This window comes from Procambarus clarkii, unplaced genomic scaffold (assembly GCF_040958095.1).
Source record: "Procambarus clarkii isolate CNS0578487 unplaced genomic scaffold, FALCON_Pclarkii_2.0 HiC_scaffold_2118, whole genome shotgun sequence".
NCBI classification, from domain to species: Eukaryota; Metazoa; Arthropoda; class Malacostraca; order Decapoda; family Cambaridae; genus Procambarus; species Procambarus clarkii.
In genome coordinates, this window is record NW_027191134.1 from 7,501 (window position 1) to 15,212 (window position 7,712).

General features: G+C 54.4%; 3 non-coding genes across 3 annotated transcripts in view; all 3 read right to left on the reverse strand.

The window, feature by feature from the left end:
- The window catches only part of LOC138362611 (large subunit ribosomal RNA), a 4,444-nt gene extending 3,402 nt beyond the window's left edge, over positions 1 to 1,042 (reverse strand). The window contains exon 1 of the ribosomal RNA XR_011227819.1: positions 1 to 1,042. This exon is cut by the window's left edge and continues 3,402 nt beyond it. This is a non-coding gene — a ribosomal RNA (large subunit ribosomal RNA).
- A 1,115-nt stretch (positions 1,043 to 2,157) lies between these two features.
- LOC138362609 (5.8S ribosomal RNA) lies at positions 2,158 to 2,321 on the reverse strand. Its single transcript, XR_011227817.1, has one exon. It is a non-coding gene; the product is annotated as a 5.8S ribosomal RNA (ribosomal RNA).
- Positions 2,322 to 2,976: 655 nt separating this feature from the next.
- On the reverse strand, positions 2,977 to 4,853 carry LOC138362610 (small subunit ribosomal RNA). The gene has a single exon (XR_011227818.1). It is a non-coding gene; the product is annotated as a small subunit ribosomal RNA (ribosomal RNA).
- Between the last annotated feature and the right edge of the window lie 2,859 nt (positions 4,854 to 7,712).

Below are 7,712 nucleotides of genomic sequence, written 5' to 3' on the forward strand. Positions count from 1 at the left end.
ATCGCACCCCGCCTCCCCCCGAGCCCCGCAGCAGCGGCCGGGGGAAAATAGCTCACCCGGCTTACCGAGACGCGGGAGAGAGGCGAGGGCAACCGGTGAGGGATCGGCCCTGAAGTCCGGCTGCCACACGAGGCGACAGCCGAACCCGTGTCCACTTTCATTACGCCTCTGGGTTTAGTGCGCCCACTGACTCGCACACATGTTAGACTCCTTGGTCCGTGTTTCAAGGACGGGTCGGGTGGATCACCGACACTTTTGCACGCCGCGAGAGCCGCCCCCCACGAATGGGAGGGGCTCGTCTCTACGACCGTCGCAGGGCAGCCAGGACAACCGGCGGTTTCGCCCACCGGACAAGAGGAGAAGCCGAAGCCGCATCCCCAGCCGGTAGGGTAACCAACTCCGTCCGGGCCTTCGACGGTCCCCAAAAGCAACGGGTCGCGGCGACCTACTGTGAGGCGAAATACGCCCGCCGACGCCGGCGTGGGTGGAGGCACGCCCAAGTATTCCTGGGTCGCTTTGTTACGTCCCCACCCAGCCGACAGCCGACGAGCTTGAATCCCCCAGTTCGACCTTCGAGGTTCCACCCGTTTGGCTCTTAACGGTTTCACGTACTCTTGAACTCTCTCTTCAAAGTTCTTTTCAACTTTCCCTCACGGTACTTGTCCTCTATCGGTCTCGTGGTCATCTTTAGCCCTTAGATGGAGTTTACCACCTGCTTTGGGCTGCATTATTAAGCAACCCGACTCTACAGAGAGGCCCTTTCCGACCGCCCCATCTATGCCCTCGCGGGCCGCCGCCACACGGGCCTGTCACCCTCCATGGGTAGTGGCCGCTTTCAAGCTTGACTTAGGCGGTATGGGACGGGTAGGCGTGCCGGACCCTCCGAAACGCAACACCCCTCGTGCCGGTTAAGACACGAGGTTATGCGCTGGGGCTCTTCCCCGTTCAGTCGCCCTTACTAAGGGAATCCCTGTTGGTTTCTTTTCCTCCGCTTATTAATATGCTTAAATTTGGCGGGTAGGTCTCTCCCGACACGAGGTCGACGGTGGGTTTTTTTTTCGTGCGCTGGTGGTTTAAAAATTTTATTTGATCATCGATCATCGCTCGGAGGGGCGGTCTCGGCGCAAAAACACACACACACAGTCACACACATTTTGATTTGAATCAATCAAGGGACGCCACCCGTCGGCCGAGCACTCTGGCTACGCCTTTTGCTGAGGGGCAAAGCACAGCACGGGAGCAGCACCTCCTCCGTCATGACGACAGGCGGTCGCTCCCTCGCACCACACCAGCAACAAACACAGCGGCTGCTGCTGATGATGCCACGGCTGTTACTGTCCCCCCAGCCAACGCACTGGAAAATCCGAATTTGGCCGTCTGACGGCTTGCGCCAGACACGCCGTCACTTCGGTTTCAGCAAGCGTTGCTTATAGGCCCCGACAACTGTGGCAGCGGCTACCACTAGGGTGCACACATGCCAAACGAAATTGTAACAATAATAATAACAACAGTAGTAGTATAGACTACTTCTGTGCGCACACGCCTCTCCTCTCATACATGCACCTGTGTACTGGTGTAATTTACTCGTTCATGGAGCGTTATTGGCACCATTTTCTTCATCCTCTCTGTCGATTCTGCTAGGCCAAAGTAAATGAAATCCGGTTGAGTCGGTCCGTAGAGATGTGTGTGATAGGCGGGAGGTTCCTCAAGCGTTCAATTGCCCTGGCACACTACTACCTCTGGAGCGGCGGACGCAGTGCATGTCGCTTCCGACCCGTCCTCTAGCCATACCCCTTGTGTCTAGTGCCGTCCCGTCCACGGAGGGGGTGGACAAACTGGCGGGCTTTCGCTTGCTGCACGTACTGTGGGACAATCGGATCCGCAGCAGACGTCGAGTGTTTTCTCACTCAAAGGGCGGCAGGCCTCTGTTGGCAGAAATAGGACGAAAAAGCGTCTTTCTTTCACAGCATGATGAGGTGTGCTAGGGGCTCGTTTGTCAAACTAATTAGGGGGACTCCCGGTTTGCCTCCTGCCTTCTCATTCGGGGGGCAGTGGCGGGCGTCGTTCCCCAGAGCAGGCCAAAGCGCATCGTTGAGCCTGCCAAAGAGCAGAATATGGAGGCCCGCAACAGCTTACTCGCCCGATGGATGTTAGTTCCGACCCTCGCGCAGGAGTGGCGACAGTAGCACATATCAGGACTGCCGCCGCAATGTGCGTTTCGACTTGTCGATGTATCTGGTATTCTTGCGATTCACATACCGACACGCAGTTAGCTGCGGTCTTCATCGACCCACGAGCCAAGTGATCCACCGTTTAAGAGTTGTATATGTTTTTATTAAGGCCTGTCGGCCCGTCTATCACTCTCATCATAGGAGGACGTAATGTATGGGGGGTTTGATTAGGGCTGGTAAGAGCCCGACTTTGGTTAGAAGACACATAAAATGCTTTTTTTCTCTCTCCCCCTTTTTCCTCCTCTGCCGCACACGTACATTTACGTTACAGTAGAGTGAGGCGGGGGAGGGAGGGGCCCACTGGGAAGCGTGTCAAGGAAAACCCAGCACTAGACGCCGCCAGAGTAGCAGGCGCCGGCCCTGTCCAACGAGAGGAGCAGTAGCGTCTTCGCCTGCTGCTTTCTCTCTATGGTGTGGGTGCCGGAAGCCACTGAGCGACCGGGGACAAGGAAGAAAGATGTCGGTGACGGGTGTCGCGAGGCCCAACAGATGACTCTAAAGCAGTATACGGCGCTAGGACTGTGACCTGCGCCCGGTCGGACTGACTGACATGTCATGTCAGTCCGGACATCACAGACCTGTTATTGTCTCACAGTGGGTGTTGATCTCCCCGCCGTTTATCCGCTTTCTCCTTTCCCACGGCAATTGGGTGCGGCTCCCAAGGCTACCCTTGCCTTCTTCGCATTGAAGAATACTCGAACGACGACGACGAGCCGATGGTTGCAGCTCTCGCGTCACAAACTGTAATAGATCCTTCCGCAGGTTCACCTACGGAAACCTTGTTACGACTTTTACTTCCTCTAAATGATCAAGTTTGGACATCTTTCCGTCAGCTCGAGGCGAGAACCCCTTGCGCCGAGACGCGAGGGGTAGAACATCCAAGAGCGCCAGTCCGAAGGCCTCACTAAATCATTCAATCGGTAGTAGCGACGGGCGGTGTGTACAAAGGGCAGGGACGTAATCAGCGCAAGCTGATGACTTGCACTTACTGGGAATTCCTCGTTCATGGGAAACAATTGCAAGCCCCAATCCCTATCATGAGGGGATTGAACGGGTTACCCGCTCCTCTCGGAGGGGGAGAACACGTTGATCTCTTCAGTGTAGCGCGCGTGCGGCCCAGAACATCTAAGGGCATCACAGACCTGTTATTGCTCAATCTCGTGCGGCTAGAATTGCCGCTAATCCCTCTAAGAAGAAGTTGCGAACTGGACACCAATTGCTGGAGATCCGTCGACTAGTTAATAGGCCAGAGTCTCGTTCGTTATCGGAATTAACCAGACAAATCGCTCCACCAACTAAGAACGGCCATGCACCACCACCCACCGAATCGAGAAAGAGCTCTCAATCTGTCAATCCTTCCGGTGTCTGGGCCTGGTGAGGTTCCCCGTGTTGAGTCAAATTAAGCCGCAGGCTCCACTCCTGGTGGTGCCCTTCCGTCAATTCCTTTAAGTTTCAGCTTTGCAACCATACTTCCCCCGGAACCCAAAGACTTTGGTTTCCCGGAAGCTGCCCGCCGGGTCATGGGAATAACGCCGGCGGATCGCTAGTTGGCATCGTTTATGGTTAGAACTAGGGCGGTATCTGATCGCCTTCGAACCTCTAACTTTCGTTCTTGATTAATGAAAACATCCTTGGCAAATGCTTTCGCAGTAGTTCGTCTTGCGACGGTCCAAGAATTTCACCTCTAGCGTCGCAGTACGAATGCCCCCGCCTGTTCCTATTAGTCATTACCTCAGGTTCCGAAAACCAACAAAATAGAACCGAGGTCCTATTCCATTATTCCATGCATAGACATTCAGGCCATTAAAGTAGCCTGCTCTGAGCACTCTATTTTTTCAAAGTAAACGTGCCGGCCACTCGGGACACTCGATGAAGAGCACCCCGTGCGAAGCCGGCGGGGGCTAGTTAGCTGTTCGGAGCGTGACAGTAAGCACCAGGCGGTTGTACCGTCAGTCCGGAACTGAGATCCAACTACGAGCTTTTTAACCGCAACAACTTTAATATACGCTATTGGAGCTGGAATTACCGCGGCTGCTGGCACCAGACTTGCCCTCCAATAGATCCTCGTTAAAGGATTTAAAGTGTACTCATTCCGATTGCGAGGCCTCGGATGAGTCTCGCATCGTTATTTTTCGTCACTACCTCCCCGTGCCGGGGAGTGGGTAATTTGCGTGCCTGCTGCCTTCCTTAGATGTGGTAGCCGTTTCTCAGGCTCCCTCTCCGAATCGAACCCTGATTCCCCGTTACCCGTTATAGCCATTGTAGGCGCATAACCTACAATCGAAAGCTGATAAGGCAGACACTTGAAGGATGCGGCGCCGGTGCGGAGACCGTGCGCTCAGCAAAAAGTTATTCAGATTCACCACGGGTGGGTTAACGGACCGAGGCCCGACCAGTTTTGAAACTAATAAAAAGCGCTCTTCCCTTGCGGGTCAGAGACGTGATGCATGTATTAGCTCTAGAATTACCACAGTTATCCAAGTAAGTGGGTTTACAGATCCAATGAAACATAGCTGATTTAATGAGCCATTCGCGGGTTTCGCCTTAACTCGGCTTGTACTTACACATGCATGGCTTAATCTTTGAGACAAGCATATGACTACTGGCAGGATCAACCAGGTAGCTCAACAGTACTACTGATATATAGTACACAAGACACACACACACACACACACCCCTCGCTCCCCTCGGTTTTGCGTTTTAATCCTGCTTTGCAAGTTAAATCTCACTATGGACTCTCTAGCAGCCCGACAGTATGGCGTTATGTCGATACGTTAGACGAACAGAGGCGGAGGAGAGCAGTTACTCCGCGTGGACGAACGATCATAACTACCCCGCCGAGATTACTCCTGCTCGTCATTGTCGTCATTCAACACGGCAAGCTGGAAAAACAGGAGGAGGAGCAGTAGTAAGTGAGTAGGTGGTGGTGGTGGTCTTTTTCGTTTTGGTAGGGACGCGAGTCTTATTTTCCTCGGCGTCACCCCTTTATATGAAAGGAACCGTCGAAATGCATCCGAGGTGCCGTGTGGTTTGTCGCCTCCTCGTTGGTGGAGAGAGGCGACGCCAGTGTTTTTGTTCAGCCTTCCCATGACATGGAAGAAGGTTGGTGCTCTGTTCCGCATGCACACAGACCGATCGATAGCTGACTCGATGTGCAGTCGTAGGCTGGAGAAGTGATCGCACGGAGATCGGAAGGAATCGTCGTGACACAATACAGAGGCGCTGCTTTGAAGGCCTCTCGAGCCTCACGACGTGCGCGATTACGGGCGCTCTCGCCTAATGCTACGTATGTCTAGCAGAATGCAAGTTCGCCTCGCGCACCGGACCCGAGATGCCGCAGCGTGTGCAGTGACAGTTCTCAGTTTGCATCGAGCATCGGGATCATGCTCTTGCGGGAAGGAGGATGATGGGGGGTTGTGTGGAGAGAGAGCTGCTGCCGAAACAAACTACTCACTCCAGGGAGGAATTGAAGGCAATTCTCGAGCCACACGACATGCGCGAGTTTCGCCGACCGTCTTCGCCCACTGTTACGTATGTCTAACACATGAACAAGATCGGTCGCACGCGCACACCGGACCCCGAGGTGCCTGGGCTCTGGAACCACACGACATGTGCGAGGAGGGCCGCCTTCGCCTGCAAGTTACGTATGTCTAACAAGACGCAATGGGTCGGTCGCTCACCACACCGGACTCCAATACCTCAGCCTATGTGGCATTTGCCCCGCGACAGACAGCAGGTTCACCCATTGGCGCCGGTGAACCGAGAAGACAGTTCGCAACCGCACCGGAAACCCAGAACCTGTGATCCAATCCAGCGACAGGCAAAACACCGTCTGGTTCCCCAATTACCTCCGGTATACGTCTGCGGCATAACAGTTCGCTACCGCACCGGAACCGAGAACCGCCCCTAGACAGTGGGGGAAGAGAAAGGAGCCCACGCACCAAAACAAATGAATACATTTGCTCCTTCTCTCTGTCTGGCGACAACGAGACACAATTGTCCGCAAGAACAGCCGGAGTAGGTTCAGCCAGCCACCGAGTCTCCCCTTTATATAGCTATATCTAACGTCCATGGAAGGCCATCTCGGACCACACGACATGCGCGAGTGTTCGCCGACCGTCTTCGCCCACTGTTACGTATGTCTAACACATGAACAAGATCGGTCGCACGCGCACACCGGACCCGAGATGCCTGGTCTCTGGAACCACACGACATGTTGCAAGGAGGGCCGCCTTCGCCTAATGTTACGTATGTCTAACAGAACGCAATGGTCGGTCACTCCCACACCGGACTCCAAATACCTCAGCCTATGTGGCATTTGCCCCGCTACAGACAGGCAGGTTCCGCATTGGCGCCGGTGAACGAGAAGCAGTTCGCAACCGCACCGGAACCCAGAACCTGTGATCCAATCCCGCGACAGGGCAAAACACCGTCTGGTTCCCCAAATTACTCCGTATACGTCTGCGGCAAACAGTTCGCTACCGCACCGGAACCGAGAACCAGCACCCTAACAGTGGGGGAAGAGAAAGGAGCCCACGTACCAAAACAATGGAATACATTTGCTCCTTCTCTCTGGCGACAACGAGACACAATGTCGCCAAGACGCCGGTAGTTGTCAGCCAGCCACCGCGTCTCCCCCTTTATATAGCTATATCTAATGTGCATGGAAGGCCATCTCGGACCACACGACATGCGCGAGTTTCGCCGACCGTCTTCGCCCACTGTTACGTATGTCTAACACATGAACAAGATCGGTCGCACGCGCACACCGGACCCGAGATGCCTGGCTCTGGAACCACACGACATGTGCAAGGAGGGCCGCCTTCGCCTAATGTTACGTATGTCTAACAGAACGCAATGGTCGGTCACTCACACACCGGACTCCAAATACCTCGGCATATGTACCCCGCGACAGGTAAAAGGCTGGTTCCCCATTTACTCCGGTAAACGTCTGCGGCAAACAGTTCGCTACCGCACCGGAACCGAGAACCAACACCGTGGAATGGGGGAAGGGAAAGTAGCCAACGCACCAAAACAATGGAAAACATTTGCTCCTTCCCTCTGGCAACAACGAGACTTAGAATGTCGCCAAGACGCAGGTAGTTGTCAGTAGTCTCCCTCGCATGGTCCCCTAAGACAGCAGGTTACCCACGAGAAAGGTGCCACAGACACCAGGTCTCCCCTATATATATCGAATGGGTCAAGGTGATGTCGTCACTTCGTGCAAATTGAGCTCAAATGGTCGCCCAGCTCTCGCTGTGCTGTGGTCTAAGCACGAAAACCCCTGATGTACCATGTCCCAGTTCTGGAAAAAGGTACACTCCGGCGCTCGATTTCGGCCAGAATGCCGAACTTGCCTCCCAATTCCTTTCAGGTCTGAGAGCCTTGAAGGACAATAGGTTACCGGACCAGGCACTTGCAAGGGAGTCAGGGTTACGTTTCGCCGTTTCGGTACCGCTCCATCCGATTTGGACGAGAATG